Genomic DNA, 17,811 nt, shown 5'->3' with positions numbered 1-17,811 from the left:
GTTGCTTTGTGACGGCGTCAGAAAATTTAGGTCTGCCAGGAACTTTTTTTGCCACATTTACATCAGAGGGTCTTCTTTAGAAATCACATCGTAACAAAAAAAAATTAAACACCAGTTTTGAAGACTTGAGATGTTGGCCTTGTGTGTGCTTGTGTGTTTCGCCTTTGGAGAGGTTGGCATATCGCACTAAAGTCCCATGAGTGCAACTCATAATGCATAGTCCTGTTATATCCAGTTTTGTTCTGGTGACGTTTACGTTCGCCTAGCTTTGAATGTGGAGCCACCTCAGACATCACGTCCTTCAACCTGATATGAATATTCTTCATCAGTCCATTTTCATCTTCTTAGCATGATTCACTTGCTTTACAGAATTCAGCTAAAAATATTCGTTGAACGGTAAAATTAAACTGGGAATAAATATCCTCTTATACTCCTTGCCAAAACTCAAATCTATAAAGCTTCTTTATTGCATCCACATAATTTCAAAACAGTGCTCGAACTGTTCTGGCGGATTGGAACTTTACTGTTCAATTCGATTCGTACCCCAACAGGAATACTATCTGTTGTTTTGATTGAACCGTTACTTGAGACTATTACAGATAACAAAGTGTAAACCACCTTTTTTATGAACAAAACATTCATCATGATGAAAATGAGAAAAAATGAGCCAACAAATAACCAAAAGTAGAGGGAAATAATATCTGTAGGGGAGAGTGGGGCGATCTGGCGTTCAGGTCAGATGGCTCAATTGATTTCTTGATGGGTTAGAATTGCAATAAGATATTGAAAAAATCAGGAGATGTAGATGTTAGTAATGCGCATCTTAAAACCAAATTTCATGGTAGTACGACGAACGATTGAGGAATAAAAAATGAAATAAATTTTTCGTCTTAAAATTGGGTCGTCCAACCTTGACTTTTGAATCAAATATCGGCTTTCCCGATTACTTTAAAATTATAAAAAAATATGGAAAATATTCTACGTTATCTCCTCTTTAATCCTGTTTAGTTTGTTTTATATTTACAACAGTTTAAACAAGATATATTCAATAATATACCAAGACCCCTTTGTTGGGGGCGCATCGGCCACGCAGCGTCGGGGCTTTTTGGCTTACATAAAATTGCATATGATAGCAGTAAAATTATTTTTGGTCAACTTTTTTCGTGTTTTTTTAGTCAACTACAATACTTATTTAAGCTTTTTTATTGATATTCCGTTGGTGGGTTGCATTATTGGGTTATTTTTTTTAATTTTGAGTTTCTAATGTCAGTCGAAGGTTTTTCCGTAAGAAATACAGGGGCCGAGACACCCGGCGGTGTGAGCAAGTGACCCCGTATCAGGGGCGGGTTTGCTCTTTTTTTTTAGATCGGTAATAACCTAGTCTTAATTTATTTAGATCGGATTGAAAAAATCACCATTCAAAGCAGGAAGAATTCTCTTTCTTTTAAGATTTTTTGGATCTAAATACGTTGGAAAATAAGGGAATGGGAGCCAAGAGAAAAAAGTGAGCCAGTCGCCCCACTCTCCCCTACTTGTTATTTCACACTGATTCCCTTTTTAAGCCAATTATTTGTGAACACTAGAGCGCTTAAATGTTCTGATGAGAGAGAGCCTCTTGTATAATGACAATTAGACGTCATGCCTGTCTGCGATGGAGTACCTGAAGCTGGAACGCTGTGATGAAATTTTACCATGGCTGACAAACATGGAAAAGCATCTCTCTTTGCCCGCTCTTTGCAATAATTAATTAAATTTACCTATCTTAAAGAAAGGGCTTAACCTAGACATAACAAATAATAGTTGAATGGGCGTAAACTGATTCTTTCAAAAATTTTTGTATAGTATTCGTTTAGCTTTTTGGCCACATCGGTGTGCGACATCGGGGTCGTCCCTATAGTCACTCATAGTGTACATGGGAGAAACGTTTGGCTTTGGTCGTCTTAATACAAACATTAGCAGAATTTTTTGATGAAACATAATATCTTTCCATTAGTGAAAGGACGGCAGAAAATACAAACATCGCAAATTCAGAGACAACTCTCATCATAGATATAAATTTGAATTTTTAGACTTTGGTGGCTTTATCCACATTGATCTGCATAACCTTAACAAAAGGTGTAATTGCCATTATTGCAATGAAGCCAGATAATACGAACAACATAAATCCAGAAACAACAGCGAACATACTTATTTATTTAAACGTTTGATATTAATTGCTTTGTCAACATTAATTTGCATAACCATGAATTAAAGGTATAAATGAAAAACGAGGTCAACTATCATGAAAGAAATGAGAGTCAGTCCCTGACTGTTGCCCCCAAAACTAATACTAAAAAATGCCCCGCTGCAACAAAAAACGATAGCCCTTTATTTTATTATCCCATACTTTCAAATAGAAAATTTATAAAATAGTACAAAAGAGATAAAACAGAAAATGTACACCACCAAAAACCAAAATTTTTTATACAAACAAAAAAAACTTGAACTTTTTAAAATGGCAGCGAATGCAGAATCTCGAAAGCGGGCTCTATGACTTCGGCAGCGGCCGCTGTAGGTTGTAGGACCTGTAGGTCAGCCTGTCCGGCGCCGCAACTCTAACTTGGGTAACTCGCATGCCTATCATCTTTCAGATGATAGTCATGATGTAGAAGAAGAAAGCTATGATGGCATGGTGAAAGTTATAAGCCTAATTAATAAATTTAATACAGCCATAAACATGTTTTTTTCTTTTATTAGAGTCTGTAAATACTACCTTTAACGGCAGGTGACATCTGTTCAAGCCCCGAGTCTAAACGAAAATAAATACTCAAATAAATCGTGATTGGCTAGACTAAGAAATCAACCAACACAAAAAAAAATCAATATTTCAATAACTACAATAAACACAACGCAAGTAGCAGACGTTCATTACAAAACCTACGAGCATTAGAAAATGTTTTTATTAATTTTTTTGCTCGGAACGCTCACTTAATTTGCCTTTATCTTTTATATTCTTGCACTTTCTTCCTCCCTATTGCCATTGATACCAATTGGATTAAGTATATTTCTACTTGTACTGTGAGTTTTTGCATTTATAATTGTATTGAATTTTATGATTTGTTGTACTATATGTATTTTTTGGACGATTGGTATGAGCACCCAGACGGAATATGGGGTAGGGATCGATCTTTGAATGTTTTTCATTGAGACAAAAAAATTGTGAGCTATTGTCCACTTTTTTTAATGATTTATTGAGCATGATTTATGCTTATTCTTTGAATTTTTTTAGGTGGGCCTGAAGGGTATCCCAGTACGGGCAAGATTGTCATACATACTGTACATATTGCTACTGTTTTTTCCCCGCAACACTGAAGGGTAACAAGGTTTTAGTAGTTATTATCGACCATTTCACAAAGTGGTCGGAAGCCTTTGCCGTTCCAAACCAAGAAGCTAGAACGATAACCAGAATGCTTGTAACAGAAATCATCTCGCGGTATTCAATTCCGAAGGAACTGCTGAACGATAAGGTCTCAAATTTTCTTTCGTAAATCGTGGCAAAAGTCTGTGAACTGTTCAAAGTAAAAAAGTTAGCGACAACAGCGTATAATCCAAAGTGTAACGGGGGAGTAGAGAGACACCACAGAGTGATAATGGATGGAATAGCGAATTATTGTGGAAAAAATCAGAAAGACTGGGACGAACACATTAACTTTGTGTTGTTCGCATATAGGGTAGTGAGAAATTCGACAACGATGGAGAGCCCATTAGAGCCCAAAAGAGGGCAAGATTCAGGGATGCAGTGGAGTATAGAGAGAGACTACTGTCTAAATTAGAAGGAGCATTCCGGATCGTAAAAAAACAATTGGTAGCAGCTCACGAATACTAAAAGAATTACTACGATAGGAAAACAAAATTAAGACACTTCGAAGTAGGAGAAAAAGTCTACCTACAAAATACAGCGTGCAAGATAGGAGTTACCCCAAAACTAACTAAAGTCCACTGTAAGGGACCATACAGAATTATGGAAAAGAAAAGCGTCCTGACTTACAGAATAAGACACTGCAGCACGTGCAAGGAAGAAGTAGTCAACATCAATCGTTTAAAGTTAGCATTGGAACGGATATTATCGACAGAGGGACTACAAAAGGAGGAGAGAGAGCGATCCGAAATTACTAGAGAAAACGAAATCAAATGAGGAAACAAAACACGTCTCATTCTGGGATGAGGACACCTCACCAGAAAAGATACACAGCGCAGGGAAAATTCGGTCAAACCAACAAAAAAAGTGCGAACAAGAAAGCAGCCTGCCTGCAGAACAAAACTTGGAAGAGAATAAGACAGCGATATCACCTCGCAAGCCTGGGAGAGTAGTCAACAGGGCAATCGAGATTTTGGAAAAGGCACTGCAAGAAGTGCCATGGGAAGGGAGCAACAGTACTGAGAAGGCCATTAACGGTGAACAAAGTGAAACGGATCTCCATGAGCCATTTGAGGAGACGGGAGAGGAGCCACTAAGTTGGGCGGACGTAGAAAAATGGAGACAATCCACACCAAACCAGTCAACATCAGCGGGTAACGGAAATAGAAAGGACGAATTATTTAAGGGAACTAGCCTGATTATAACAGAGACCACTAGTGCTGAAGAAGTGGCGGAGGCAAGAAATCAGTAGTCGGAAGAGCTAGAGGGACTAGGCGAAAATAACCCTACGGAAGGGTACGTTACCAGAAAGGGGAGGATCACAAAAAAACCATAGTTATATCAAGCAGGAGGCAAGCAGTAAACAAACAACAAAAAATAGACCCCATCAGGAAGTTATAATTCACGAAAGTCAAAGAAATGGGTAGGCCTAGTCGAATCCGAGATCCGTAATAACCGTATCTGTACAATTGTCTGAATACGTATCGGAAAAGTAGATCTGTAGAAATCTGAATCCGCATCGGTATCAGCTAAAATATCCGTATTTTATCCGCATCCGTAGACTACGCATCAAAAATTTACTTCAGACAACATCTTAATGGACATTATTGGAATAGGAAATGACGTTCGTGAAACAACTCCTGTGGATGTGGATCTACCTGATTAATTACAAGGACATTCAAGCGAAAGCAGAAAAACCAAAAGAATCGCACGTTTGGGGCCACGGAGTTATCATCCAACAACGCAGGGAGCCACTGATAGTCACCAATTCAGTATGGACACTAACGACAGATATTAAAGTTTCTGTCTACGGAAAAGTAGTGGACCAGATGCGTTAATATGTTAAGGACTCCGGAAATATACTAAAAAAGAGTATAGGACGGCCCATAATGAAACCAATATACCCATCGTACTAACCGAATGGGAAAAAGAATTAGAAAGGAGAATCAACGAGGAAAATAAAATTTTTTTGTCAAGAACTAAACAACTAATGGAGCTTTTGAAAACAATTAACGACTTGACGTCAAACAAACCAAGATACTGGGGGAAAAGAGGGAAAAGAATGGTTGTAGCGCCTGTAATGGAAACGGCGCTCAAATGTCTATTTGGAACAGCAGATAATAATGATGTTATTGAAATCAATGGACACATTGAAAATTTAGAAATAACCACAATAACTTGATTAGCAATCCGACGTCAGTAACGTGACCTAACAGTTCGTTGAAAAATGTTCAAGGTTACACGCACAGACGACCTGTTTTGACACACCGAAAAGTATGGTTGGAGGCGCTTTTTTGCTACCCCTCCCCTCGTGCTGTGCTACCCCTGTGTCCTTTTAACCTTGTGTTGAGTGCGTGGCCCTTCAGTCACATCGCTCTGGTCCTGGTAGAAGCGTTTCTCTCTCTCGCTCTCTATATTCATCGATCACCCGTTTTTCGTGATAATAACGTGACAGAAAAGGTAAGACCCATTTTCTATCAAAATTGATTTTGTTTTGTCGCCAACAAAACTTGGAAGAGAATAAGACAGCGATATCACCACGCAAGCCTGGGAGAGTATTCAACAGGGCAATCGAGATTTTGGAAAAGGCACTGCAAGGAGTGCCATGGGAAGGGAGCAACAGTACTGAGAAGGCCATTAACGGTGAACAAAGCGAAACGGATTTCCATTCTCATATTAAACCCAGTTTCCACATAGTGTAGCCAACTTATATAAGAGACGGACACAAGCTGAGAAGAGTGTTCAGACATTCGACGCTGCTGTTAAATAAACTCGTGTCTACATCCAGCCTTACAGCATAACCAAGATCGACGTCAAAAACTTTTCTGAAGAGGCAACAAAGGATGCCCACTGCATACATTAGCAGAAGAGGCTACAGTCCCGGTGCAGGCACTTCCTGTTCCCGTTCCATCGGCTCCTTCCACCCCTGTCCCTGCTGGATTGCATAAAGTTGTCGTGGCTGCCCATCCTGCGATTTTCGTCGGAAATCGCGTTCTCTGGGAAAACCATACGAGGTGCCTGGGTTACGAGAGGGCAGGCCACTTCATGCACCCCCACTTCCTGTGCCCATTTACACATGGGAACGTGCCGTCAAATGACGTTTGTTCTCGTTTTTTTTTAATTCAGCAATATTACGACGAAGCAGCTAGCGCCTCGTCTTCCCACTCTTAGTTTCCCCCCTGACTGGTTTGTTTAATTGTTCCCACTTGGAATTGTTTTTTTTATTGTCTGTTTTTAACCAAGAGTGTTGTCCTTCTTTTGGCTTACACCGTATTGGCCGTAATCCCCCCATCCCCCCCCCCCCCAAAAAAAAGTGTTTGTAATTTCTATCAATTAAAGTCTAACTTTAATTTTTCTATCTAGGATACAGTGGAAATTGCCGAACCCATCACTCAGCTCAGTCCATCATATGGAGAAAATATTATTACAAAAGAATTGGCTGTTATCTATGCCAATTCAATCGTCATGAACTATGATGTCAGTTTCAGGGATATTTTGGACTAACACGTTCACAGCGAAATAATCAAGCTCTTTAGCTATGTTGGCAAAAGTTACCTTAATCCCCCATGCTGTTTATTGATTTCACTTTTGTTTTTTGGGTCGTTAAATTGAGTCCGAGGATTGATTCTCTATTCAATATTTTTCATTTGTTTAGCATTCCTATTGTACGCAGAAGTTTCAATTTTCCCTTTGAGTCGTTGGTTTTCGAAATTGTAATTCTCAATAAAAATGATTGAGCAATTGATTTCATGTTTTTTCTATTTGCAATTGGTGGGCTTTGGACTTTTCAAATATTTGGGGTTGGCTATGTTTTATTCTTGATGTTCTTTGATTTTTTGGGCCGGATTCGAAAGATAATCTTTTTAAATAGGTTTTATTGCAAATGGTTCACCAGGAAAAGCTTCAATCTTTGCGAAGTTTTATTATGTGGACGTTTGCTCTTATCCATCATCCTTGCACCGCTTGCTTAGTCACCATTATCGTTTTCATCAACTTTACACACTCGCGACAGTGGGTGACTTACTGACTTGGTTTTGTCGTTTGAATGGTTGCAGATTTACAAACTATTACCAACAGGTGTATTTAATTTCTAAGTGGCTGCTGCAATAATTGTTTATTTTCCCTCCATTACAGCCACAGTGACTCAAACAGGATCTTCAGGTAATTTTAATTATTATTTTGTGAGATTTGCAAACGTGCCACCCAGCATTAATTTTCTCTATCATCCTAACTCTCCACTCTCCAGGTCTCAGCATTTTACACTTGGCCACGTCGTCATAACGACCTCGATGGGATGGACAACAATGTCAGAGGAGTCGGTCGCGGAGGCATCTATGATCTGCTAATTACTCCGGTTTGGTCTCACTTTTACGGAATGCGCGAACAACCCGTCGATGGAAGTAAAATTTACAATCTATTAATTCTTTCTGTTAATGGAATATACAGACGACAATCTGAAGGTTGCCTATTGGCCGTAATCCCCTCATCCCTCCCCCCCCCCCAAAAAAAAGAGAAGGGCTGACTCTCGTCGTCGTCGTCTTGTTCTGAACTGCCCGTTCTCGCCAAGGGCGCGAAGGGGCTCGACTACTTTAGACAAAAGGGGGGATGGTGAAAGAGAACAGTGTTGACAAATTAGGGAAATAATTTTCGACATCGATTCAAGATTGCCAATTACCGCCAAACAGACAAGTTCAAACTTGCCTTTTTTCCTTTCGTTTTCGTCAGATCTTCATAGATGGCAGCACTCATTTTTTTGTTTTCGCTTAGGACGTCTGGTGTTGCCTGCCCCCCTCCCCCCTCGTCACATTAAGACCAACCTTCTCCCCCCTCCCCCCTACGACCGTGACGTCGTATTTCTGACATTGAAGCCAATATCTATGTGGACAACTTGATAGCTGGATGCGATTCTACAGCGGAAGCTATTGAGTATTATTCTGTATCCCGCTCCATCTTTCAACAAGCGTCTTTATCCCTCCTATCCTGGACATCAAACGATTCCTCAATCAGCGATCGTACGATTCTCGATGGCGTCGCGGACTCCTCCCCTCTCACAAAGGTTCTACGTTTGTTCTGGAATCGGGAGACCGACACCCTACTCTTACCCATTGTCGATTTATCACCGTTTTGCGCATCTGGAGCGACCAAGCGTGATGTCTTACGAGGGATTTCATCCGTTTTTGACCCACTCGGATTTATTGTACCACTTTCCATTCCTGCCCGCATACTTTTCAAGAAATATGGAAGATAAAGCTAGACTGGGACGAGCCGCTGCTTCCAAGCTTCTATGATCGATGGATCGTCCTCGCCGCCTCCCTTAATGGTGCTACTCCAAAGATCCCTCGTTCTTACCTCGGCTCCAGCTCTCGTGTTCATTCCTTGCACGTCTTCGCTGGCGCCAGTCCGCAAGCGTACGGCGCGGTCGCCTACTTCCTTGATGGCTACCAGAGCTCCTTTGTTATCTAAAGCCAGAGTTGCGCCTTTAAAGAGTGACCGCCCGCAACTGACTCTCCCACAACTAGAGCTTATGGTCGCCATCATCAGAATTCACGTCGCAACGGCCATTATCGTTGCTTTCAAAGCGCTCGGTATTTCATTGTCAATAACAATGTGGTCGGAAAGTCAAATCGTTTAGTTGTGGCTCTGAAGAAACGACCGGAACAAAAATTTGTTTGTCGCTAATCGTATCTTTTCACTACAAGATTTTACCCACGACTACTCGGCCAACTGGCATTACTGCCCAACCACATAAAATCCAGCAGACCTAGTCACTAGAGGTGTGACTCTGCATCAGCTTCAGGCGTCCCCTATCTGGGTTAGTGGACCATCATGGCTACCCGATCGCAGCGCCTGGCCACAATGGGAGTCTTCCGGCTTAAAGCTCGCTCAAATTCTTCACCTGTACGCTATCCCACCTCACATTATCACAGGGTATGTCAAGTGTGTATGCCATCGTGCGTTAAGGCACAAAGATAGAGTCCTTCATTCTCTACTGCATTGGATCTACATTGGAAGGAATACTTCTTCGTGAGAGGTCACACAAGTACAACATCTGCAACTCGTCAAACCAATTTTTAGAGAATAATCTTGAAGTCAACAATGACCAAATGAAGGACTACTCCTCAGAAATACAGTCTTCTATTTCTGTTGAGATAGAGATACACATAATCGATGACAAGTCATACATATAAAAATTTTATCGGGTACTAGGTCAGGCATGATTTGCTTCATCAAAATTATGTAGATACGAGAATCTTTGATGTCTTTGGAAACATATGCATTTAACAAGCGATCCACGACTCAAGTAGACCGAAATCTCGGAGCGGCTTTCCAGATCTAAATCCGAAGAAGGCAGTAAAAATTTAAAAAAAAAATATAGTCAAAAAAAATATGTTTGTCTTCGCACGCGGGATTTACCTGCTTTTGCAGAATGACGAAATTCCCACCCGTTTAGGAGTTATTTAGCTCTGAAGTTTGGGTTTTTTAATTTTGTCAGAAAGTGGGGGGGGGGCTTTGACATCAATTTTCGGAAAAGCGGGGGAGCTAGGGAAAAAACTAATTTTTTAAAAAGGTTTATTGCAATCTCAATTCATTAAAATAGAATAAACAAAAGTAAGTAATAAAAAATACATTTGATTTGATTTTTTGGCGCAAATTTCAAAAAATTTTGATTTTCAATCACAAATTAAACATATAAATAATTGCCCTAATCTACATATCAGTATTTAATTTTTGAATAATTCAATCCTATTTCTATGATTTTTAAAATATTTCCCTTTTTCAAGTTTTTCTTTTTTAAATGAACATTACGGAAAAATTAAATTATAGTGAAATGGATATGGTGGTTTTCCATGATGCAAGAGATTATAAGTTGAAAACATTTTATTTCCAACCTTTTTCACAATGGAAGATAATCCAAAGACCTCTCGATAAGTAGTTGGCGAAGATTAGATGTCTCTTCTGTTTTGCCTCGAATAGCTAAGCCTTGCATGCACAAGTATCGAATACTCGAAAAGATTTGTTTCAGTTCACTTCTGTTATTTTCCATATCCTTTTTAAGAATATTTGAGAAAGTGGCAGTTGTTAAACGAAATTCTTAACGCAACCCCTTTTTAAATTCACCGTTTTTTTATTTTTAAGATTACGATTTCAATTTATAAATTGCAAAACAATAAAAAATAACCATTTGATTTGAATTAAACGATATCTTCACTTTATTGGATATTGGTTTTCAACTCATGATCTCTCGCATCATGCAAAACCACCATATCCATTCATAATTGAGTTGTTCCATAATGTTTGTTTTTTGTAATTTTTCAGTAAAAAATTCTCGAAAAAGGGAAATATTTTAAAGATCACGGAAATCGGATTTATTTATTCAATCTCGATTTGATGAAGTAAAACAATGTGAGGATTAAATTGCAAATATTTCAAGGATATGTAGCGTGACATCAACTGGGAACCATCAAAGCAATCACGTACCAGTTTGTATCGCAGTGGATTTCTAGAAATTAGGCACAATCTACAGGGGAAGACTAAAAGATTGCAGCCTAATTCCTACTTCAACGTGACAATATCTGTCAAATGTCAACTGTGTTTTAGCACTTTACTTAATACGCCCACCACATACAAGAATGTTATAAAAGAGCAATTATATCTGACACTATTCCAATTTTGTTATCTGTTTGGCGGAAGTCAAAGGTTTTTGCTTGAATAATATATAGGTGTATTTTGTTGTTCATTGAGATGTTGTTTTTAATATGTAGTGTGAATCGTCTGACGCCTTACACATCTCGCTGCTTTTTAATGGCTGTTTAAAGTTACTTTTTATGCAGGCAAAATAGTTGGATGGGTAAAAAAAAAAGATAAATAAAGTTTTCACTAAAATCCAAGACCAAGGAAGGAAATAAATTTTTCCAAGCGTAACTTTAAAAATATGTCACCTAGCAAATCACCAGGAGAAAGCTCATCATCCTTTTCGTCCCACCAACGAAGAAAAGTTGCCCGGACTTGAATATTCAAAATGAGTTATTAAAATTGGATTCTGAATGGAATATACTTTAAACTATTGACGTATTATAAATTTTTTATGAAAATGTGTGCATCATTCACCCTGGTTGTTTGGAACGAGAGACACCAGACTAAAAGATGGAGAAAATTTGGTGGTGAATCTCAATCCTACAATGAAAAGGTTTCATCAAAGAGATGTACACAAGTGGTTCAGATCATGTACGTTATTTAGGAAATGCCCCCGTCCCCCATCACCCGATAAAGATTACGAAGATCAAGTATTTATATGTAGCAGTTGTAGGGCAAGTTCTAGAAACCATTATAAAGCCTTACTAAAAGACGATAAACGCGATTTTGCTGATTCTCAACCCAGTACATCAAAGAAATCTACAGCCAACAGCAAATATGACATAATACAACATATATTGCAACCACATACTGGTTCTTTTTAAAGATTTATTATTATCCCCCTTAATTCAGGAAATGCTGTCTCCGATTATGGTGATTATGAAGAAATTTTTGCATCTAGAATTAGCTCAAAGAATCGTTCTAATAAAGCCTTACAGATATGAAGCAGCTGACGATTTTTCTGATTCTCATTCCACATTGAAGAGATCTTCTGTAAACTGCAAACATAGTATAAAACTATTTTATATAATTATATTCGTTCATGTGTACAGAATTCTTTACTATCATCTTTAATTCAGGAAATGCTGTCTTCGATGATGTTGATGATTATGAAGACAATGAGGTGTTTTAATCCGAACAAAACATGTCCTCGGTCCTCCTGTGCATTCTCCAGGGAATGAAAGATTTGGCAAAATTTCATTGTCACAGCAAAGCTGATTGTTCACAGATGTTGCCGTCCTCACTTGAGAATGAAACTTTTTATTTTCAAAACTTGTTCCCAATTAAATTTGAAGCTGATTTTGAAGTAGTGGATAATCACGGCTTGAGAAAAACCGAAATTTCAGATTTGAATTAGTAAGTTCACATTTCTTTGTTGTAGATGAATTTAACAAGTTTGGAAATTAATCCAAGTTATGCTGATTTTGATTGATTTTCATTGATCACATGATCAGCATAGTTTGGATTAATTCAGTGTTAATTAAATCAGTGATTTCACATGTTCGTGAATTGTTTCTTATTGAAGGGTCCGATTAGAGAAAAATGATCTTCAATATCATGAGCTGCGCCTTAAAATAGTCAATAGCTGCTGTTTATACCTTCGATGGGAAATCAGGAGGAAAAGCCTTCGGTAAGAAATTATTGGTTAAAACAATAAAAAGTATGAAATTCTTTTATTTCCTATATGGTACAAAACCTATTTATGATTTAATTATTATTTTTAGTTGCAATTCAACATAGGTCTGTACCCCCTGAAAAATGCAATAAAACTCAGGCAATATGAATGCCACAGACGTTAACATCTAATCCAAAATGGAACGATGGTTAACTGAAGCGAAAGATGTCCGAGTATCCAAAAAACAAGCAGCGCAAATAATTATTCACTAAATTAAAGATTTGAAATGAAACTTCCGGTTGGTTCATTTTCATTTATTATGTTTGAAAACAACTTTGACCAAATTTTTGTTAGTAATTAAATCAAAAACGATATTTTTTGAAGTTTGTAATCTACCATTGTCGAAAATGGATCAGAGAAATGTAAGATCTATTTCGTTTGCATATGTAACAATGTAACATCGCACGGATACATCGATTTTATCCTGAAAAGTAAGGGCATCGGCTACAGTAAAACGATGACAGTCTAACATAGGAATAATGTAACCGTGTGACCTGGACGAGTGTAACGTAAAGTAAAGGTTTTTCACATAACCTTTTACTGCTAACACAGGACGCAGGTTGAAAATCAGTCCACGGACACCACCACCAGTGATTCTTCTGATTTTCAATTTTTTCTACAAGACACGGACAGTGATGGTAGCAGCACTTTGCATTAACAAACTTCCACCTTGCACCAATCCAAGTGCTGTCCACACTTTCCTTGAGAAAGGTTACATTCCTTGTCCCAAAAATTTTTCAAAAATCCCTACATCTACCTGAAGTGTCCTAATAGTGGTTTGCTGTGGTGTAGCGAAAGTAGCAAAACAAATCCGAATGGAATTTTTCTTGAAAAAGCCCCCTATATCCATATTGAGGGAAACTGTTTTAAGCTTTTAGCCAAAATTTAGTGGCTAGGAACAAAGCGAAAGGTTACATACACATCAAAGCTTTAGAGTAAAAAAAAGCGACATGAAAAAGGAAAGTCATTAGGTTCTCGACAGTTATTCTCACTTGTATTGCGAATTTTATTCCACACATGCAATTTAAAATTCTGTGTTTCTTTTTTTTTGGGGGGGGGGGGTGTGGCATGTGATCACAGGCTTCACGACATCAATTGACATTCCCTTTTAGATATAGCTCCAAGAATAACCGCGGCTGTTTTTTCAAACAGCCGCCTATTCCATATAATTTGGGGCTTTTGAAAAAAAATTGCTGTTTGGATTTTTGTATGGTATATATACTGCTTTTGTACATGTAGGCGACAACCTGTAACATTGAATGTGAACGTTTACAGAAACGAATTGAACTACGTGTAATTTTGGAGGAAATAGGGGGAAACGTTTTTTTTACGAAACCAGGCATCCTTCCCTGCAAAAGTGAACGCTTGGAACACCAGGTTGGAGATCTTTACCAACTTTGGCCAACCAACATGATTTATCGGTGACGTAGCCGGCAACATGTAACAATCTTGAAGTGGTAGTCCGTAGATTTCATTTAAATTGATTCCATGCTATCTTGCAAGGCAGTAAAACTTTTGGTGCACAATACTTCGATGTGCAGAACCTGTTGGAGCACGTTCCTCCACTCCAAAACTCAAAACAGATTTTGAGGCGCTGGCTCCGTTACTGGCGTGACCCGGCTACACCTTCCGCTACTTCACTGACGCCTTCAAAACGGATGTTTTGTTTCCGAAACTTTTGACAGAGCTCCTTATAGTTACACATACTTGCGAAGTGTTGGACGTAATAATAGTCGTTGGACGTCTTCGTCGAAAATAATTTAATTGTCCTCGTCCTCCTTTCCGTTTACAGCAACGCTGTAGGAGAAATCCAGTAAACTTGACCAATAGACTTCTCGTACCATATAAAATTGCAATGATTGATGACTAACTCAACTAATGCGTCATCAAATTGACAATGTAAAAAGGAATGTGATCTATGCGGACATTTTAGAAAAACTGTCAAACCTAAGTCTTGTTGGAATATTTCACCAACAAGCCAACGAGACACAGTCGACCGTTTGAGGACTTATAGTACATATTTTCCGACACAATTCATCCTACTGTACATCAATCAACCTTGGATAATGCCAAACGCTATCTACCGTACACGTGGTGCTCACTTTCGCTACAGTCATGCAATATTTGATGTGGGGTGAATGGCAATAGATACATACCAAACTCAGCGTTTGAAATATAATTTGGTGATCTTGTTGTTGGATGTTGAATGGATTTCCTTGTTAAGCAGGTCTAGATGAAATTTGGCCTTGCGTTATCAAACCCGATGCTGTATAGGTAAAAACGGTTTGAAAACAAGAACAAGATAAGATAAGAATGGTGAGGCTGAATATGGACAGGACTTTTGAAAGTCGACTTTTAATCCACTTAGGTCGATTTTTAGATCGACCCGAGTAATGGATAATGAGCCAAAAACGTCGAAATTGGAAAATGTTATGAGTGGCTATAATAAAAAATAATATATGCGAAATATTTCATATGTTATACTGTAATAGTTTGTTTGGTAGATATGTCGATTCGTCATTATTCCACAGAGGGACTAAAATTTGTTTTATGATTGGTAGTTTTATGTTTGGTACCTTTTGGGAAAGATTACTAGTCCCACTGTGGGACTAGTAAGTTTAATAATAAGGGACTCGCACATTATTTTGTTACTAGTCCTAGTTGATCTCTTCATTACTGATCCGAGAAGTAAAAATGGGAACATTTAACTAAATCAAAGTTCATTTATTGTCGTTCCCTGATTGCAATAACGGTATTGCAAAATGCAATAATTTAGTGAGGTAAGACTGAGCAACCAAAGCATTAGAATTCACTGCTGCAAAAGAAAAGCGAGCGAAATCAACGAACGAGATGTCACAGAAAAAATAAAGCCTTCCCATTCATGAAGTTGAAATAAATCCGAGAAATTGCTTCAACTTGGCAGCATATCCAACGTCGATGGCATTGACATACAGGTTTATCTGTACTCCAAGTTAGATTTCCTAGATAGAAAACAAAAATTTTATTCAGCAATAGATTTTGGACAAGACTTTTTGACAACAGATTACCGCCTATTTGGCAAACACTGCGACCTCAACAATAACAGATAAATCGTCTAGTACGTCGTGGCTGGTGGGTAAATGTGCTTATAACAATCCTCTTTTGAATAGTTCATTTTAGTTTCCCTTTACTTTTGATGGTGCAGGGCTCATGGCGAAATGTGTTGAGCCATCGCGAAGCAAAACAACACTATTGTGGTCCTGAAAACTTTTCAACTCTACCACTTCTGATGGGACGTTTTTCACTGCATTGGACACACTCGGGAGTGGCGCAGAAGGGCTAAGAAACAAAATCGATATCCTCTAAAGAATTCAGCACCCCTGCATCATCAAGGAATCGTTCACGCCTATCGAAACGCTTGGCACCAGCCAGTAAAAAAATTGTTTTTAATTTTTCTTAATTTTTGAAGTTTGGAACATTATTTTTATTGTAAGTTTGTGTGTTTGATAAAAATGGCTTTGGTTTTTGAGAGGGTGGATTGATTAAAATTATTAATGACGGTGAACTCTAATTCACCTGCATTCCTACAATAAAATTGAATAATTAAAACAAGTCTGATTTATTGACATGTTTCAACAAATTGAATGAATTTATTTGCGAACAAAGAACTGAGCCGGAAAATTAAGAAAAGTACACAAACATCACCACGAATCTCATCCGTAGAAAAAAAACTAAATAATCGGTCACAACAAATGTCACGCTTGCTCGCTTGCAAGTGAAAATATTTGTTTGAAAATAATCCAATACCTGGCACAGTTGTTCACTTCTTTGCCACTCTCATTAAGCACATCATTAAGCCACTCTCATTAACTTCACGTATTTTTCGTATTTCACGCTCTTATTTATATCGTTTCATCGAAATCAAATCATATCATCACAATATCGTTTCATCTTTGGAAAAACATGGATACCAACGAAGTAGTAAGTTTGCTAACGATTGTTGTATTATTGATATATTTCATAATAATCTTTCATTTTCAAAGAGGAAACAAGCGATGTCTAATTTGGCTGGAGGAAGCATAAAAAAAACACTTGATACTGCAGTCATAGTAAGTAGCAGTCAGGTGTAAATAATCAATAAAAATTATTTTTTTTAACTAGAAAACTTTTATTATAATATACCAATAAACCTCACTGTCAATTTAGTTGACGAAAACATTTTTAAAGAATGGAATCAGTAAATAATACTTAGACTATTTACTACTTAGGCTATACGTAATGACAATGAGTGTGAATACACTTATTTGGTTGTACAGATAACATCCAACGACGACATAAAGACACTTATCAGAAGTGGTGAAGTGGTTAAGATGCAAAGTAGCAAGATGAGCTACCATTATAAGGTCTAAAGGTTTAAACCCGGGCCGTGTCAAAACATTTATATACTGATTGAAAATGAGTGAAAAAAAAATGATTTGAACGAATATTCAATTCTCTCCTTATATGCCACAGTAGATTCTATATGAAAATAGAAAAGGAAAGAAATTGAGTATAAAACAGAAGTGAATATAATGAATTGCAATATGAATCCTTACTGAAATAATAGGGAAGAATTCTTCGAACCTGTTTACTAGGATTGAAACTAACATGATATTCTTGTTCCCTTACAGTGAAAGGAATCATCGACTACCTGTTCGAAAAAGGGTGCGAATGGAAGGACAGTCAAGGAAGGGAAGAACAGAATGGGAAGAAAGGGGTCGGTCCCTCTTTTTTCACTCTCCCTTTGTCTTCCCATTCGTACACTTTTCTTAGGAACAATGCCAATGCTGTCCAGTTGTGGCTTCACTATGGCTCCAAAAATACTGTGCCAAGATGGCAACCGCAAACCCCTCTATAGCAGAATCAAATGAAGATATTTAAATAATGGTATTTAAAATTTCATACACATTCATACAGTGTAATAAACATAAGGAGAAACCAGAAAATACTCTTCACCAGAATGACAAAAACCTTCATCAAAACGACAAAAACCTCTATAGGATATCTCCAGTCGAGATAAAAAAAAAGTTTTAAAGGGGGTTTAAAAGTGAAATCAATCAATTTATTGCTAACTTGATCAGACTAA

General features: G+C 37.9%; 1 long non-coding RNA gene across 1 annotated transcript; it reads right to left on the bottom strand.

The window, feature by feature from the left end:
* Positions 1–14,328: 14,328 nt before the first annotated feature.
* LOC124201731 lies at positions 14,329–16,137 on the bottom strand. Its single transcript, XR_006877640.1, has 3 exons — positions 15,755–16,137; positions 14,864–15,688; positions 14,329–14,504 (listed from the first exon to the last, which is right to left on the bottom strand). It is a non-coding gene; the product is annotated as an uncharacterized LOC124201731 (long non-coding RNA).
* Between the last annotated feature and the right edge of the window lie 1,674 nt (positions 16,138–17,811).

Source organism: Daphnia pulex, chromosome 9 (genome assembly GCF_021134715.1).
Source record: "Daphnia pulex isolate KAP4 chromosome 9, ASM2113471v1".
Classification (NCBI taxonomy): Eukaryota; Metazoa; Arthropoda; class Branchiopoda; order Diplostraca; family Daphniidae; genus Daphnia; species Daphnia pulex.
The sequence above is the reverse complement of the archived record's forward strand: the minus strand, read 5'-3'. Positions and strand labels throughout refer to the sequence as shown.